This window comes from Cibotium barometz, chromosome 12, assembly GCF_041138505.1.
Source record: "Cibotium barometz isolate CiBa-2024 chromosome 12, ASM4113850v1, whole genome shotgun sequence".
NCBI classification, from domain to species: domain Eukaryota; kingdom Viridiplantae; phylum Streptophyta; class Polypodiopsida; order Cyatheales; family Cibotiaceae; genus Cibotium; species Cibotium barometz.
Genome location: NC_141057.1, coordinates 16,047,313 through 16,066,382, shown reverse-complemented (window position 1 = coordinate 16,066,382; position 19,070 = coordinate 16,047,313). Strand labels below are relative to the sequence as shown.

Below are 19,070 nucleotides of genomic sequence, written 5' to 3'. Positions count from 1 at the left end.
TTGATGACTAATCAAGGATTAAGATTGTTCATGCACAGGAGTAGCCATGGCACGGGCGTGCACGTGACACTTTTCCATGAAGTAATGATGAAAAATGTCATTTTTAAGTGAATCTTCCACATTCTAAGTGAGTGTGGACAGCCTTATAAGAGCGTGTTCCTGCATTAAATCTTGTTGGTCCGGTACAATGATGACATGAGCGATCAACCAAGGGTTAATTGTTAAATTTCATGGTAGAGCTATAGCTATGGCGGGTCGAAGAAATACATGGCTATGGAGTGTAAACAACAAACAGTGAAGGAGAGAAGGTTAGTGTTACATGCGGAAGCTTTGGGAGTCTTCTTTCAGCCCTAAACATAATCTGGGAATGTACTGATGTAAAAAGCATGCAAAAGAGAGAGAAGAGAGAGAGAGAGAGAGAGATAGCTGAGTATTCAGTATATTCATAATGTACAAATGTTGAGATATGTGGTGCCAAAGAGCACAAGGAAGAGGTAGGGAGTTAGTCACATGAACAAGAGAAAAAACATGCACAAGGAATAGACTAAGGGTCTAATATCAAAGGTTGATTTGTATGGTCATTTGTAAAAGGTGAAGTCAATGGTCAAAAGGTGACACATGGAAAGCACAAGGTTGCACATGTAGTGTGAGCATTAATGAACGCATGGTTGACACTAGGGTGCACAAAAAGCATGGATTGGAGTCCTTCCCAAGACTATAAATATGGATATATGGAACTTGATTATTGCAATGAGATTATGTGACATTTTGTGAGCATATCATTTTGTTAACATCTTGCTTAGCTTTTTAATTATCTTATTAGTTTTATTAATCATGTCTATAATCACTTACTATGAGCCGCCCTAGATCCATGATTTTCAACATGGTATCAGAGCTTGGCTGGGATAGCTTATAGAAAGTGTATAGAGATCATTTTAGAGTTATTTCTTCTTATTTGATTCTCTTTACTAGGCCTTAATAAGTTTAAGAATACTGATTAGTAGCATAGAGAGATGTAACATGCGGAAGCTTAGGAGAAGATCGGTAACTTCAATGCTCAGAAATCAGCACTTTTTTCGTGACGGAATTAATGCTCAAACTGAATGAAGATGTGCAGAAAATAGAGAGAGAGAGGGAGAGATGGAGAGGACACAGTATTGGGTCCCAAATACCCTCTGTAGGGCCCCCACCATGGATGGTGTATTTGCTTTATTAGAATGATGTAAATCTGAAAAGAAAATACAGAAATCTTGACCTTTCTTGGCTGAGAAAACTCTGCCCTTGACCTACAGTCCTTCACCCCTTGCTTAGCAACTTCTTGGCTGTCCTAGCCCTTGTATACTTGAGCTCTTGGTGAAATATGAGATGAAACAATGGGATTGTGGCTCATCTATTTATACTACTCCAGGATGAGGAGTCGGCCAGCATTAATCCAGGTGGCCAGTTCACTTTCTGCCAGCCGACGACTGTAAAATCGGCATTAAATGCTGAAAATAACACATAAAAAGCTGCGCTTCATTCCCTAGATGGCTGGGCATCATGTGCCTGAATTCCAAGAGGCTGGGTATTGATTTTGCAAGTACCGTGAGGTTGGGCAGCCTGTATGGGCTGCCCCTTACTTCCCCTACACCCCTCCTAGGGCTGGATAACCACTCGGCTATCCCTGGCCTGCCCCTAGGGCTGTCCTACAGCCCTCCATGGCCTACCCATGGCTGGTGGATACAGCCAGGACCTTCCTGGTCCTCATGGGGGTGGTTTCACACCATCCCCATGCCCACACTCAGATCCGGGGTAGTCCTATAGGCTGGCCCCTTTTCCTATAGTCAAGCCCTAACTAACTACTCAGTGATCTGGCATCCGGTACCATACCAGATACACAGAATCCCTGACATCATTCTAGAGAGAGACTCACAGCGCGGACTGGCATTGTTTCATGTGCAGGTCAGTGCACACCTGACCTTGGACTCATGTGCAGGACAATGCACTTGACCTCGGACGACTGAGATGGATCCCTGGCTGACTTGTCCCGGACTGGGCTCACATTGGACCAGTTCACCATCCCAGCTCCTGCACCTTCTGTATATAGATGTCTACGTGGCATCCAAGTGCGGGATGCATGTGACATCCCCTTCTGCTTAACTTGACGGAAGCTGCATAATCTCCAAATAATCCGTCAATAACGTCGGATAGTCTTCGAAAAACTCTTTGTCGAGCCATACCGCTTCGTGGGTCCCTCGGTCATGAAACTTAGTGAGGAACAATCTTAGTCTTCGGCTTTAGCCATGCTAGAAACGGTGCAGAAGGATCTGTTATGGAACCATAACTTCTGCTTCATCAACAATATCTGGTTCCGCTTCGTCTTTGACTTTTGATGGGATAGGACCTGCATATAGCTTTAACCAACTGCCGTGAAACACATTGTGCATAGTCCAACTCGGAGGTAGCTTTAACTACGTAGACACCTCATTAATCTTTTTCCTGATGGGAAAAGGTCCAAAGCTCCTGAAAGATAACTTTGGGCATCGCTTGCTCACCTGTTTCAACCTGTGCTTCATAATGCGAAGACAAACCCAATCCCCTTCCAAAACTTCATATCCCTTCGGTCTTTATTGGCCTGTCGAGTGTAGGCCTCTTGCGCTTTAGCCAACCTGTCTTTAACTGACTCTAAAATCTCCTGGTAAGACTCCGTTACTCTGTTCGCTTCAGGTACTGAAGGTCAACAATGACTGGAAAGGTCTTCCAAATGTTGCCTCATATGAAGTCCTGTCAATAGGTTGAAGAAAAAGAATCATTCAAAACAGCTTGAACAAAAGGCAAATATGATTTCCACTTACCTTGCTGATCGTGGACATAACACTTCAGCACATCAAAGGCCAACTCGTTGTATATCTCTGTCTGGCCGTCTGTCTGTGGGTGGAATGCACTGGAAAAATTCAATTTAGTACCAAAGTTATCAAACAATGCCCTCCAAAAATAACTGGTAAACTTGGCATCGCGGTCTGACACTATGGTCCTAGGAATCCCGCCAATCGGGTACCAATGCCGAATGAACAATTGGGCAACATCCTCGGCGGTCACATTGGCCCTGCAAGGAATAAGCATAACAAATTTGCTAAACCTATCAACAATAGTTAAGCACTGTGTATTACGCTTACTCGGACTGGGAGGCGGATTCGTGACAAAGTCCATTGAAATATCTTGGAAAGGACCCTTAGGAATTGGCAAGGGTTGTAACAATCCTATCTTCTTTCCATGAGGAGCTTTCACCTTTTGACAAATATCACAGCGTTGTACATATGAAAACACATCTCGCCTCATCTTTGGCTAATAATATTGCTGTTCCAATTTTTGCAGAGTCGAATTCATGTCCCTATGACGACCTGTAATGGTGTCATGGTCATCATGGAGAAGAGCTGCCCTGAACGACTTCATGACACAATCGGCCTTTGTAGAAAAGCCAACCATCGCGTATCAGAAAGTGGCATGGTCCTGTGGCATCCAATGCCTGTTCCCACTGTGTATCGAATTCCTCGGAATCCGCGTACGTGTGTTTCATGTCATCCAGTCCTGTACCAACAAGATCGAGTCTAGTGGTTTGAATCGTAGTCACGTGTCCCTTCTTGCTCAAGGCATTGGCTTTCCTGGAAGGTACTCAATCACACCACCGAATTGCTGGAACATCTGACTCCAGCGGTGTTGTCGATCACTCCATTGTGCACTTGGCATTGTCTGAATCTAGCGTTATGCCTGATGGTCAGTGCGAACCTCAAAGTCGCGGCCATACAGAAAATGTTTCCAATGTTTCAAGGCCTGTATAATTGCTAGGAGTTCACGATCATAGACTGAGTAGTTTTTCTCTGCGGGCAGTAACTTACGAGACATGTAAGCTACTGGATGACCATTCTGTTGAAATACACCTCCAATTGCGATGTTACTCGCATCGGTGATCACCTGAAATGGTTCATCCCACGAGGCAAGTGCTAAACAAGGTGCTTCTGATTAAAGGCACCTTGAGGTTCTTGAATGCCTCCAAACCTCGTGGAGTCATTCGAATCTGACGGGACTAACTATCCCATGTGGGCATATATTCCCATGTGGGCATATATGATGAAGCATGTACTGGTTGCAAAGAATTAATTGGTATATGTATTTGGTGCAGAGTTAAGACCAGTTGGTCTTGCATGTGCAGCTAGCACATCAAGGGGGTCCACTGTTGATTCCAGTGGGAGTGCACCGCCTGCACCTGTCCCTTCTACATAGAAACAACTCAGATGGGATGCTAAAGATGCGCAGGCCCATGCATTGATTGCTTTCTCATGTAGACGGCAAGTCATTCCTCATATATCCGTTCATGTACTTCTACTAAGGGTGCATGGGATCAGATTTGCAATGAAGCCCATGTAGCTTATCAAAAAGCTTGACATGGAGCATATGACTGAGGGTGATTCTATGGATGCATTTCTTACCTGTGTTAAGGATTTGTGAGAGGAGTTAATCAACATTAATGAGGTGATACCTGACAGTTCACTTGTTTCTATGGTTCTCAATGCTTTGCCTGAATCACTATCCCCTAGCACTTCTATTTAATCCTAACCCCCTAAATATTACAGTTATCCACTACCAACTAATGTGAATATTCCCAACAACCCCCCCATGTAGTGCTAATGTTTATATGTACAAAAGTTTGTGTTAGAATGATCAATCCTCATCTATGTGATTGGCCAAACCGGGCTGCTCCTCTAGCTGACGAATCATTCTGTGAAGATGGTTGTCCAAAATCAGCACTGAATTTGCCCTGGTCTTTGACTGCAAATGCTTGATCAATACCACGAGAAACATTGGCTTTCTTTTGCTCCTCCTGTAACAATAATCCTACCAACTCATCAAAGGTAATAGGATTAGCACCTCCTCTCATGGAAAGATTGAGAGAAAGATGGGGTGTCCCAAGCCTGCTTGGCTGTCCTGCATGACCAAATGTGGGGAATGATGCTCCTCTTTACTGAAAGAGCTAACAGTGACATGGCTTGGGCATCTCTTGAATCCCACCTCCTTTGTCCTGCACTAGGAGCGGGAGGTTCAGCAGGTTCTCCAACTGCTGTCCTTGGAGGAGGTGTAGCTAGCTGAATGGTGAGAGGGCATACGTCTTCACCGGACACAATGTGGGGAATGATGCTCCTCTTTACTGAAAGAGCTAACAGTGACATGGCTTGGGCATCTCTTGAATCCCACCTCCTCTGTTCTACAGTAGGAGTGGGAGGTTCAGCAGGTTCTCCAACTACTCTTTGAGCAGCTGTCCTTAGCTAGTTGAATGGTGAGCGGGCGTACTTCTTCACCAGACACAATACCCCATAACCCTTTGGCCACCTCATGAAACTCGAGAGACTATAGTTGGTTCCATCTAGCTTGTCATCCTGAGCCAAGATACCTAAGACATCTGGTGCAACTTGTGCCATTTTTCCACACATAAACACATAATCCCTTAACTGCAAATACTAAACAGAAAGAACCCCCCCCTGTGCTTAGAGCTTGTAGCACCCAAACTGAATGTGCAGATAAGAAAATACTGAAAAATGTTTACTGAAATGAGCCAATGCTCCTGAATGCACCAAGGGACGGAAGTGTGCTGAGATGCTTTTGAATCCAACCAAGAATTCCCCAATTTTTTTGACGTGAAGCCCTTTAACTGAAATCCCCCAAAATTGGCTGAATACAAGAAGCCCTAAATTTCCCATAATAGGCCGCGAGACAGAAGCCCTGAAAACCCTAACCGGCTAATTGAACAAAATATACCCCGTGAAATATGCTATGCCTTCACAGTGATATACTGCTTCACAGAAATTCTCCTTTCGCACCAAATAACTGAATGCCTTTGACATGCGAAAGCCTTGACTTACTTGATCCAGCGGCCAGCCATAAGCCTATTGATGAGGAACCCTAATGCAAAAGGCAATGATTAGACAAAGAGAGAAGAGAGAGATGAACTGTGTTTTCAGTATAATCATATTATACAAAAAGAGATCTTTGACTGTAGAACTGTGTCCTTTGGGCTGACTTCTGACCTCCTGCATTGACTATTGACTTGCCTCATGTGGGGGATCAGATGACTATGACTGAACTAATGCTTTTCTATTTAAAGGCTCTTAGGCTGCCCCCTCACATACCCGACTGCTGTCAGCCAGCAGTGGACAAGTTTAAACATCATTTAATGCTGCCGACTTCCCCTATCTGCTGATGGGCTTATGACCTGGCCGACAGGGCACAATGAGCATGGGCCTCTTCCTTTCTTGTCAGAGCTTGCTAGAGACCTAAATCTAACCTAAACTTACTGCCAACTCAGGGATTAGCCATGGGATGAGATTTGTCCGTGTGGAATTCCCTCCTGCTAAACTTGATGACAAGATTCCATCCTTTGACCTTTGATTGATGATTGTCATCATCCTTGTGTGCACATGAACTCCAAAACTTGTCATCCTTCCTTCTTGGCAACCTTGATTGAAAACCTTGCCATTCCTTAGGTTCCACTCCAAGTCTTATGTTGAAAATGTGCATGTGTTCCACTCTGTCCCCTTGCTTGCAAATCCATGTCCCTTGTTGGGTGTTGGACTCACACACTCACACACACAAACCTGCACATTAGGGTTAGGTGCAGGATAGAGAAGCTCACACACAAAAATGAGAGACAGAGAGAGAGAGAGAGAGCCAAAAGTGTGGTATCCACAAAATGCAAGTCAACCCTTGCATGTGTGCCACATCCATATAATATAGAAGTACAAAATATTATATGTTAGAGTGTCCTTTCACACTTGATATCCAAAGGGAAAAACCACATGGGAAAAAGTGTCCTTGGTTAAGCTTACCCTGTTCACACATAGCATTACCATAAGTGAGCATATGCCTACAAATCCCCCTTGTAGTGGAAGTGTGAAAGCAGATCACTCTCTGTATGAGAGTAAGCCCAAAGCTTTGCGGAAAGCTTCAAACTTTTCTCGAGGTAAAGCCTTTGTGAATAGATCTGCAACATTATCCTGTGTAGGGCAGTAAGATAAACTGATCTCCCCTGCATGTAGCCTCTCTCTGACATAGTGATAATGAATCGCAATGTGCTTGGTACGTGCATGAAATACTGGATTTCGTGCCACGGCCATAGCACTCTGGCTATCAGTGAGAATGGTGGTGGGTGTCTGCTGACACTCACGAAGATCAGCCAATAGTCTCCTCAACCATACACAATCTACTGTAGCTGTAAAGACTGCCTTGTACTCAATCTCACAAGTAGATGTGGCAACAGTGGGTTGCTTTTTACTCAACCAAGATATGCATGAACTGCCAAGAAAAAACAATTCCCACTGGTGGATTGCATGGTATCATAATCACCAGCCCAATCTGAATCACTGTATGCATAAAACTGCAAGCTGTCCCCCCCCTGGGATAGAACAAACCAAGATCCAGGGTACCCTTAAGATAACGAAAAATGTGTTTGATTGCTTGCCAATGCTTTGTGCCTGGGCTGTGCATGAATTTGCTCAACAAAGACACCCCAAAAGATATGTTTGGCCTCGTGTTACATAAGTAAATGAGGCATCCCACTGCCTGGCTGTAAATGCCGGCCTCAAAAGGCTCTCCAATATCATGCATAGTAAGCTGTACACCTGGTTCTACCGGAGTAGAAATGGGCTTACATTCATCCATGTGAAACCTTTTTAGCAAACTTTTTATGTACTTAGTTTGCTGTATAACAATGCCATCATCTGTATTCATAAACTGTATGCCGAGATAGTAGTGTAAAGGCCCCAAATCTGACATATCAAATTCAGCTTTCAAATCAGCTTTGAAATCTGAAATTTGTGCTTTGCTAGTACCTGTAATGAGCATGTCATGTACATACAAGATGACTATGAGAATATCGGCATCGGTTTTCTTCACATACAATGTGCTTTCAGCTGGACTATTCACATAACCTTGGCTGGTTAGATGAGCATGTATCTTATCATACCAAGCTCTTGGAGCTTGCTTTAACCCCTACAATGCTTTGTGTAACCTGCATACTTTATGTTCCTCACCAGGAACTACAAAACCAATGGGCTGATTTACATATACTTCCTCCTGTAAATCGCCATTTAAGAATGCAGTTTTGATGTCCAATTGATGCACTATCCATCCTTTATGTGCAGCCAATGCAATCACTAATCTTATTGTGGTCATTCTGGAAGTAGGAGCAAAAGTCTCTTCATAATCTATTCTCTTTTTTTGGGAGTAGCCTTTAGCCACAAGTCTTGCTTTGTACCTGTCAATAGTACCATCAGACTTTCTTTTGACTTTGTAAACCCACTTTGTTCCAATGACATGCTTGCCTTTAGGCAATTCCACAAGATCCCATGTATTGTTCTTCATGATAGAAGAAATTTCAGCTTGCATAGCTTGCAACCAATGCTCATTCTCATGTGCTTCTTCATAAGAAGAAGGCTCTTCTGAATCAAAGAGACCACCCATTGCTAATGCAGACTCCCCACGATGTATATTCAAAGCATGGCTGGAACTAGCCCTTGTTCTACCTGTGAGTGGAGCTGCAAGTTTGCTTTCTTGCAAAGTTTTCAGCAACCATCTTGGCATTGACTTGGCTGTGTCTATGGCTGTTTGCTCTTCCCTGACAAGATCTTCCACTTCTTCCATAGAAGGATGCTGAATGGCTGGCTGTTCCACATGTTCTACAGTGTAGGGGCTGGTTGATCTGATCCCCCCCTAATTGCAATGGGTAAAAGTCCATCAAACATGTCCTGTATGCCTGTATCATTGCTTTTATACAAGCTGTACATGGGCTGTTCTGAATTTTCAGCAAATACCACATCTCTACTGACAAAATTCCTTCGTGTAGTTGGATTATAAAGACGGTAACCTTTGCTCTCATTGCTGTAGCCCACAAAAATGCATTTCATTGCTTTGTCATCTAGCTTTGTTCGGAGTTGTTCTGGCACATGTGCACATGCCAAACACCCAAATGTACGCATATAGTCCACTGTTGGCTTTCGGCTATACCAAGCCTCAAATGGTGTTATGGTTTTCAAAGCTTTTGTTGGACACCTGTTCAACACATGAGTTGCACGGATTATAGCTTCCATCCAAAATTTGTGAGGCACCTTTTGTGCTTTCACCATGCATCTTGCCATCTCCATGAGAGATCTATTTTTCCTTTCAGCTATACCATTCTGTTGCGGTGTATAAGGCACAATACATTGGTGTTTGATGCCCTTTTGAAGCATATAATCCTTGAATGCATTTGACATGTATTCTCCACCTCTATCTGAGCGGAGTGTTTGGACTTTACATCCACACATATTTTCAGCCATTGCTACAAAGTGTCGAAAGCATGTAAACACATCTGCTTTTGCTTTCAAGGGGTAAGCCCAAGCAAACCTGGAGTAGTCATCAATGAATGTGACGAAGTAAAGATGCCCCCCTTTGGATGGTGTCCGCATTGGACCACATACATCACCATGTATGAGCTGTAATTTACTTTCAGCTCTAACAGCTTCATCTTTGGGAAATGGTTTTCGTTGCATCTTTCCCAAAATACACCCCTCACATACATGCCTTGGTGGAGGCTCAAGAGGCGGCATATTATCAACCATATGATGCTTCTGCAAAAGCATCAAGCTCCGAAAATTTACATGCCCAAAACGAGCATGCCATAGCTCTGCATCATGCATAGCAGGAGTGTGGGCAGCCACTGTATTTGCATCATAAGTACGCTTGTCATAGCTGTCCAGCTTACACAAGCCTTTGTATCGTGTTCCAGAAGTGACTATTTCATAACCCTTTGATGGGTCTTTTACCAAACACTTCCCATCTTCAAATTCAACCTTTAAACCTTGGTCGTTTATGGCTGAGACAGAGAGCAGATTTTTCTTTATCCCTGGAACATACAATACATTTTTCATACAAATATTGGCATCATTGGCTGCAATAAGTATGACATTGCCAATTCCCTTTACTGGATGTGTGGTATGATCTGCATATGATCCAGTGCGGCCATTTGAAGCATAAACCAAGTGCTGAAATACATCTTTGCATGAAGTGATGTGGCTCGAAGCACCACTATCAAAATACCACGATGCATTCTGTCTCTGTCAGATGCAATGCAAGACATATCAGTGTCTGAAGCACTTGGTGTGCCACTAGTGCATGTGACCAAAAAAGTGTACTCTTCTTGGATTACATTAGCTGATTGCTGTGCTTTGCCATTAGAAGAGTCTGCTATTGCATTGCCTGCTTCTTTCCTTTTCTCTTTTGCAATCCGCTTCCTACATTCACTGATGTAGTGTCCAGGCTTATGGCAGTAGTGACATTTGCCCCTCTTTTTGGGCTTGTTTGCATCCCCTTTGTCAGACATTTCACCACCAGAAGAGGGTTGTCCATGACCAGCCTTGCTAGACTGTTGTCCCCCATGCTTAAAGCTCTTTGCTTTACCCTTATCCTTGGCTGTAAATGCCTTGTCTCCCTCACGGTTACTTGATAAGTTTGCTCTTGTTTGCTCTTCCTGCAAGAGTAAACCCACCAGCTCTTCAAAAGTGACGGGATCACCACCTCCTCTCATTGAGAGGTTGAGAGAGGTGTGAAAGCCCAAGTAGGAAGGTGGTAAAGAATGAAGAGTGCTGGTGACCATCTGTCTGTCTGGGATAACCTCATCAATGTTGAGCAATTGTTCTTGCAAATCTTTCACTTTGGTGAGATGATCTGCCATGGAGTCACCCTCATCCATAGAAAGAAGATCCAATTGCCTCTTCAAGTAGGCAACTCTTGCCTCGTTGCGTACCTGATACATTTCTTCCAATGTGTCCCATGCAAGCTTTGATGTCTTGCAAGAACGAATGTGTGGAATAATAGTAATTTTCACTGAAAGGGCTATCAATGACATGGCCTGTGCATCTCTAGAGTCCCATCTCTTCTGCTCTTGTGTGGGAGCAAGCTCTACATCAAGAGCTCTTTGAGCACCTCCCCTTTGAGGCGTTGCTGGCTGTATGGTAAGTGGGCGTGTGTCATCACCACACACGATGCCCCAAAGCCCTTTGGCTACCAGCAAATTACGGATCATGAAACTCCAGGGGGAGTAGTTAGATCCATTTAACTTGTCCTCCTGGGTGAGCACACCAAATACATCTGTAGCATTCTGTGCCATGTCAACAAAATATACCTGCAAGCAAACCAAGCACCAATGTGCATTGCTAGGCAACCAAATGTCCTGTGTAAATGTATGCCTGCAAACCAAAGCAAGTGTAAACCTGCACTAAATTGTCCAATTACACACAATGTGTATACAGACGCGACAAATCACAGCTGTAATGCCCAATTACATGCTCCAATCTGAAAATCCCCAATTTTTATGCACTCCAATTGCTTCAATGTGCATCTAATTGGCCAGTTTTTCACAAAAGCCCCAAACTTCTGCAACTGAAAGAGGTTCAATTTGCTGATTTTGACCTCAATTTTGAAAACCCCCAAATTGCAAGCAAAGCAACATGCCCAATTTTTTTCAATTTGTCCTGAAATTGAGAAATCCCCCAGATTGCCTGAACCCTTTACCACATGCACTGTAGTGTCTGCAAAATCTTTAGGCAAGGGCAGCACGTGTGAGGAAGCAGGTGCTAGGCGGGGAGCAGACAGTTGAACATGTTGACGGGGCAGTAGGGAGGCGTAGCCGTTGGTGGGAGCTGGCGGAGCTGGAGACTCGACGAGGAGGAGCACACGGAGCTGCAGACGGGGGCCACGTACACAGCCAGGTGGAGGCGGTTTGCGCAGGGCGAGCACGGTAGTTGCAGGCAACTCGTCGGGGGCCCGGAACGGGCTTGAGTCGTCGGCCCGGGCATGTGCGGAGCTCGGAGTAGGCGCGGCTGTTGGGGAACAGGAAGGGAGCAGCAACGTCGACCGGAACGGAGCAGATGGCGGGGCGGTCGGAATGGAGCTAAGATGGGGGGGCAGCTACGACCGGACGGAATGGAGCAGCGACAGAGGTCGTCGAATGGTAGGCGCTGCTGGGCGGTCGGAACGGGACACCGACGGCAGCGGGTCTGGGCAGGCGGAACGGAACATCGGCGGGGGCTATGGGCGGTCGGAACGGGACACCGACGGCAGCGGGTCTGGGCAGGTCGGAACGGAACAGCGCCGGAGGGTTGAGCGGCGGTGGTGGGCTCCCCACTAGTGCCGCTGGCTTTTGGTGGCCGGAAGTGGCTGACGGAGGCGGAGGCAACGGAACTGCCGGCCGGAATCGACGAACGAAACCTGCGTCGACGGAACCGTCGGATGGACGGTGACGGAATTCCGCAGAGCGACGGAAATCTGCAGGTTTTCTTCCAGCGGTAGAATTTCAGGGCCAGCTCCCAGCTTTGATACCAATTGTTGGGTGTTAGACTCACACACTCACACACACAAACCTGCACATTAGGGTTAGGTGCAGGATAGAGAAGCTCACACACAGAAATGAGAGAGAGAGAGAGAGAAAGAAAGAAAGAAAGAAAGAAAGAAAGATTTTATTAACGTCATCCAAAAGACCGAACTCGGCCTATGAGACAAATCGGAGTACCTGTATGGGGTATCCTCTGTCATCCCAACAAAATGAAAAAGTACTGAACAAAAAAAAAAAAAAACTGAATCTGGGTGTGTAGGGGATGGAGCTCTACTACTAGGAGAAATGCAAAGCTATATGCATGGAGTATACAATCATGATATGCAACCTAGCTAGCTCCATCCTGTACCATACTGGGGGAATAAAATGGTATACATCAGTGAAGGGGGTGTCCACAGCTCCCTGAAGAACATGCCTGGGTGTGCTCTGAAGCGAACCAGTCGCTCCGCACCCTCTCTATGAAACTGAGCTCTGATCTCTGTCATCTCTCTCTGGTATAGGCGTGGTGTCCGAAAGCCAGGTGTCCTCTGTCTCCTGCGGGCTCTAAGTGTCTCTGCTCTCTGGAGAGTAATTCCCTGCTGTGTAGGGGCTGGGAGGGGGATGGATCTCTGAAAAAATGCAGTAATCTGTGTCTGTCGCCCCCCCTCTGGAGCTGCCTGAGCCTGTAATAATGTCTCTCTGTGTCGCTGTATGTCTAGAATGTATCTCCCAAGTATGCGCTGGTCTGCTGCCTCAAAGATCTGGCGTAGGGAACGTGGCTCTCTGAATAGAATGGGATATCTCTCTCTGATGGCTGTATATGCTCTGCATCTGCATACATAATGCTCCTCACTCTCCACCTCCTCTCTGCACAATCTGCATACCCTCTCCTCTCGGGGGATCCGTGCTGCTCTGCCAGTCTCAATCTCCAATCGGTGTGATGAAACTTTGAGCTGACCAATAGCCACTAGGGAGCCGTGTGGTAAAAAGCCCTCCATGTATCTAGGCCTCTCTATAAATCCATCATCAGTGATACTCATGAAGTGATCTCTGTAGTATAGCATCTTCGGTGGAAGAGGCTGTGTAGGCGATATCCATGTCTCTCGTGTATAGAGCTGCCATAGATCCTGTCTCAATACTCTGTTCCTCTCACTATGAGAGAGACGGATATGTGGTGCATCCCTGTCATATTGGAATGGTGGTAGATGATCCATGTCTAGGCCATGCTGTGAGAACCAATGTGTGACCTGTGCATACCATGATCCTCTGTCTCCTGCCTAAGCCAACTGTCTAGATGCCTCAAAAGCTCTGTATGACAATCTGTCCTGTGGCATCTCTTTGAATCTGTCTAGCAGGCATATAGTCTGAAATATGGCCTCTACCATCATAGGAGGCGCAGCAAACTCTGCTCGGATAATGTCATGAGGTACAGACGGTTTGCTGCGTATCATGCATGCCATCATGAGGGCCTGTGGTCTCTCTATCTGTGTCCACCAATGGGTAGCAAGGCCTGGCGCCCATACCGCTGCTCCATACATCAATGCCGGTGTGACTAATGTGTCAAATAGCCACCCCTTCGTCCGGGGCTCCTGAAAATGCGCCTGGTGGCACTGTCTCTCTAGCATAGCCAATGCTGCATATCCCCGTGTCAATCTAGCTCTGGCTGCTGAACCCATGGTGAAGCGTGTGGCTGTTGCAGAGAAGGTAACCCCTAGGTACACGTATGATGTCACCACCTCCACCTGGCATCCTGCGAGAGTGAATGTCAGCTGACTCCTGCCCTGTCTCGATGTATGAAAGACCATAACCTTGGTTTTCCCAAGGTTCACAGTAAGACCCCTCTGTGTGCAAAAATCATCAAGTGCATGTAGATGCTGTTGTAGACCACCTGGAGACTCTGACACTAATACAATATCATCAGCATAGAGCATAATATGTACTGAGGTACCTGCTAAATCAACTCCATCTCCGCCTCCCCGTGTAATGAAGTCAGCCACCTCATCAATGTATAACCCAAATAGCGTGGGGGAAAGTGGGCATCCCTGCTTCACACCAATGGTGCTAGCAATAGTCTCGGACATACCTCCTGGACATCTGACTCGCCCAAAAACCTGCTCATATAATGCATAGATGCCCCATGTCATATTTGCTGGTATGCCAAGAGACTGCGGGCGCTGAAAGAGCCTCTCTCGTGGTACTGTGTCAAATGCCTTGCGGAAATCCACAAAGCAGCAATAGAGCTTTCTCTTCCTCACTCTGGCCTGATCAATCATACATCTCAAAGTGAATACATGGTCAGTGGTAGAGAGAGAGAGAGAGAGAGAGAGAGAGAGAGAGAGAGAGAGAGAGAGAGAATGAAATGATATATTAACGTCTTCAAAAGGCCAAAATGACCTATGAGACCAAATAGGTTACAACAATTGGTGGATCTGATACAATGTCTGTGTAAGGAAAGCTAAAGGAGAGAGAGAGAGAGAGAGAGAGCCAAAAGTGTGGTATCCACAAAATGCAAGTCAACCCTTGCATGTGTGCCACATCCATATAATATAGAAGTACAAAATAGTGTCCTTTCACACTTGATATCCAAAGGGAAAAACCACATGGGAAAAAGTGCCCTTGGTTAAGCCCTGTTCACACATAGCACTACCATAAGTGAGCATATGCCTAGAACAATGGTCTTCTTTCTGAGGATGATCATGCCTTTGCTCCACCCTTGGAACTGTTTGTGAGAGCCTCTGGTATGCCCCTTTGAGCATTCAACTCCCAGGGCTGATTTTTGTGGTTTTGGCTGATGCTGACTGCGTTTCTTGCTATGGATTCTGTGCGCCTTCTTGGGACTTTTAGTGCTTAGCTTGGCAGAGCCTGATGCTGTGATACGAATGTGACATGCGGAAGCCTCGACTTACTTGATCCAGCCCTAATCCTACTGATTAGGAACATTAATGCAAAAGGCAATTATTAGAAGAGAGAGATGAACTGTGTTTTCAGTATATTGATATTATACAAAAAGAATTAACTCATCCATCAATCAATCTTATCTCATTGAGTCGTGCATTACTCTCTCTCTAAAAGCTTTTGTTTTCTCTCTCTCTCTCTCTCTCTCTCTCTCTCTCTCTCTCTCTCTCTCTGCATTTTCAGTTTTGTTTCAGTTTTCCATGACGATGATATTCCATGGATACTTGTAATCATCCTTTGTCTCATAGGCCCATCGGGCCTTTTGTAAGACGTAAATATAACTTTCTTTCTTTTTTTCTTTCTTTCTTTCTCAGCCATGGTAGTCTTCCACCCTCCATAGCTCCTCGTTTATATTATTGTGAGCGCTTTGATTCCCAACAAATGGTATCAGAGCTAGGGTTTTTCTTTTTAGGTTTCCTACTACTTCTTCACCTGTGCGCCATCTCCTTGCTTGTTGCTGCCCGTCACAATTTTGCTCATGCAGACGTACCCCCCTCTGCTGCAGTTCTTAGCCTTGCTTGCATTCAGCTGGCGCATCACATCTTGTTGTTTTTTATTATAAAGGTTTCAATAACCTTAGTAAAAAGGCCATGTTAGCAACAGCTCGACAGAGTCGCCATTTCTTCAGAGTTGCTGCCTCCAGCGACAGCTGTGCTTAGCACCAGTGTCCAGCACATTCATGTTAGGTATTTCGGAGTGGGATCTAACTCTACGTCTAGTGTGATGTGAGTAATGATGTATGCAACATGAGGTTAGTAGTAAGGCATACCTCATTAAATAAGGTCAATAGAGGAGGTTGTAAATAAGCCCATAAAAGGGGCAGCATTGTACTTGTCAAATCAATCAAGCAAGTCAGTATTTTGTGCCCAATCATTTGAGTGTTTTGTACTCTCTCTCTCTCTCTCTCTCTCTCTCTCTCTCGCTCGCTTAGCCATGGCCGCTACTGAAGCTTTCCATCCACCTTAGGGTTATATTTTGATCCAACATTGGTATTAGAGCCCTCTCGACCTCAACTTAGAACCTCTCTTGCTTCACGCTCTTTATGTTTCAGCTCTGCACCTCTAAGTTTCAGTCCTGCACCTGTTTGAGGGAACCCTTAGGCATTGGCGAAGGACTGTACCCCAATGTGTTGCACCTCTACACCATCTACCTTGGTTGGCCAAGTCAAGGACTCCGTCGTCGGCCCAAGTTCGGAGGCTCGTTTTCCTCACGCGCAAGCAAGGGAGCGTAGCAAGCACTACATCGCAAGGACGGACCCCTTCTCCCCTAGGACTTCCACAACGGATCTTTGTCGATGGAGTGCTGCGCGGGCAGTGGTTGGGGGGGGGCGGGGGGGGGGTGGCAAAAGGCTCTGTTAATATCGATGGGCAGTCCTCTCTTGGCGACCAATGCAAGAGAGAGAGTTTGTAGCCCTGGGGGTATCGCTGCTGCCACCGAAACCTCATCTACCTACCGTGCCCTCCATTCAGCCAACTAGCTCTTACTGACAGTGCTGCTCATCATTGACAGGAATTGATTCAACACTTGTGTGACCTCATCAGTGAGCTCTCTCCTCTTGAGGTGTTGAGGTGCTGACAATCAGCCCCAATCTTCTTCAATCAGTGCATCAACCTATGTACACTTCTGAGCTGCAGACCTGCACCCTTGAGGTAATGAGAAACCTTAATCAATTGCAAACCCTAATTCTGATTAAACCCTTATTTGCATCCAAAACGTAAATTCCATGAAACCCTACTAATTTCTTGTTGAAGCCCTAATCTTTTTCCATCACTCTAATTCAGCTGAGAATCTTGTACTTGCAAATCCTAACTGCATCTACAATATATATATATATATATATATATATATATATATATATATGTTTTGCTCATCCTCTAATATTACAGCACATACATGTAATTAGTATCATTTGCATGTAAAATATAAAAACTTTTACATTTACATCTCTAATTACACCCTAGTTTACCTACATAAAGTAGAAATTTAGCATTTTGAGGGGGTTTTCAAATTTGACAATACTTATGCAAAAATTAGATCTCCTAGCAAATATAAATTCGGGCCTTTTTGCATTTCCACATTCTTCATCACTCTAAAAGCCTAATTTGTCGATTTTGAGAGTCTACCACCTTATCACCTTGCATAAGCTTTCATAAGTCTTTTGGAGGTCCTCAAACCAAATGGTTTGAGGGTAAATATTTAACCGCCATATGTAGTTGTTCCCATGGGCTTCATCAACGACATCTTCTTTGGGGCAATCTTACCGACTTTATCATATGAAGAGCAAGAGTGTGCACACGTGTGCAATAGCTACGTAGGGAACATCTTCTTGCTCAGAAGATCTTGGTTTTTTTGCTTCATTTATGTTTTTAGGTGTGTGTTTGAGTCAATAAGGGTCCTTTGCTCGGGTTGTCCCCCAAAATGTGTACTTTTTATTTTCTCTTTTATATGCACCAAACTTGAAAATTTCTCATAAACCCTAGCTAGGAGTAATGGGGGTGACAAAGAATAGTCATGCTACTTTACCTAGGTTTACTCGAGATTTTGTTACCACAACACGGGAGGTGTTGCGGGGTGAATTTGCCGAGGGGGGATTGCAAGGTCGGGTAGCTGATGAAGACTTTTTTGCATTAGGGTCTCACCACTTATTCGCTCCAAAGGGGGTTTTGTTTGGTATTTCGGAGTCAAGTGTGGGAACTAACTCTATGTTTAAGTGTGGGAACTAACTCTATGTCTAGTGTGATGTAAGTAATGATGCATGTAGCATGAGGTAAGTAGTGAAGTCATACCTCATTAAATAAGGTCAAAAGAGGAGGTTGTAACATTAGCCAATAAAAGGGGCAGCATTGTACTTGTCAAATCAATCAAGCAAGTTAGTATTTTGTGCCCAATCATTTGAGTGTTTTGTACTCCCTCTCTCTCTCAACCATGGCTGTTATTGAAGCTTTCCATCCTTCTTAGGGTTAGCTTTTGATCCAACAATTCATTGTATTGCCCGATTTGCATCTCAGTCGACACCACATATAAGTTGCAGCCTGCCTTAGTCATCGTCAACCTGCAACCTGCAACAACAGTAGAGGTCAAGGGCTTTCTTAAATTTTTTTTGGTGAAAATGCTTAATTAAAGCCTCTACACCCAATTAAAATTACGCCTTTTCCCAAAATCATCTCTTTGTATCAAATACTAGCCCTGTGACAAAGCAGTGACACAAATTGGCCTTGGCCTTGGTCTTGTAGATAGTCTAATTCATCATGTAGACTTCAAGAAGACCAGCAAAAGAGGTATGGGACAAGCTTGAAAACCTATTTGGTAATAAAATTAGTAATTCCAAGGTTTTTCTCAAGCAAAGATTCTTTGGCTTGAAGATGAGTGAAATATAAATTTGGGTGAACATTTAAACAATTTGGGCTCCCTGATTCACAACTATCTAGCCTAAAAGCAGAACCAGATGAAGACGAAAAGAAAGCTATCCTCTTATCAACATCGAAGATTTGGCGTGGGCGTGTGTGATTTAGTTATGTATTTGTCTATTTTTGCAAGTTATTATTACTATTATTATTATTATTATTATTATTATTTCTCCGGTGTCTCTATTAAGTGTTTAAATTTGTTTTTTTTTCTTGTTGTTGCTTGTTTTTGTTGATTCTCTTCTTTCTTTTAAAATTATTCATAAGTTCAGATTCATCTGGCCTTATGACGGTATATTGAAGATTTGGTAAAGTATGTAGACATCCTAACTTAT

At 44.5% G+C, this 19,070-nt stretch overlaps 1 protein-coding gene across 3 annotated transcripts in view; it reads left to right on the top strand.

Annotated features, from left to right (window-relative positions):
- The window catches only part of LOC147633124 (DUF21 domain-containing protein At4g14240-like), a 164,159-nt gene that overhangs the window by 46,415 nt on the left and 98,674 nt on the right, over positions 1-19,070 (top strand). The window lies entirely within an intron of this gene.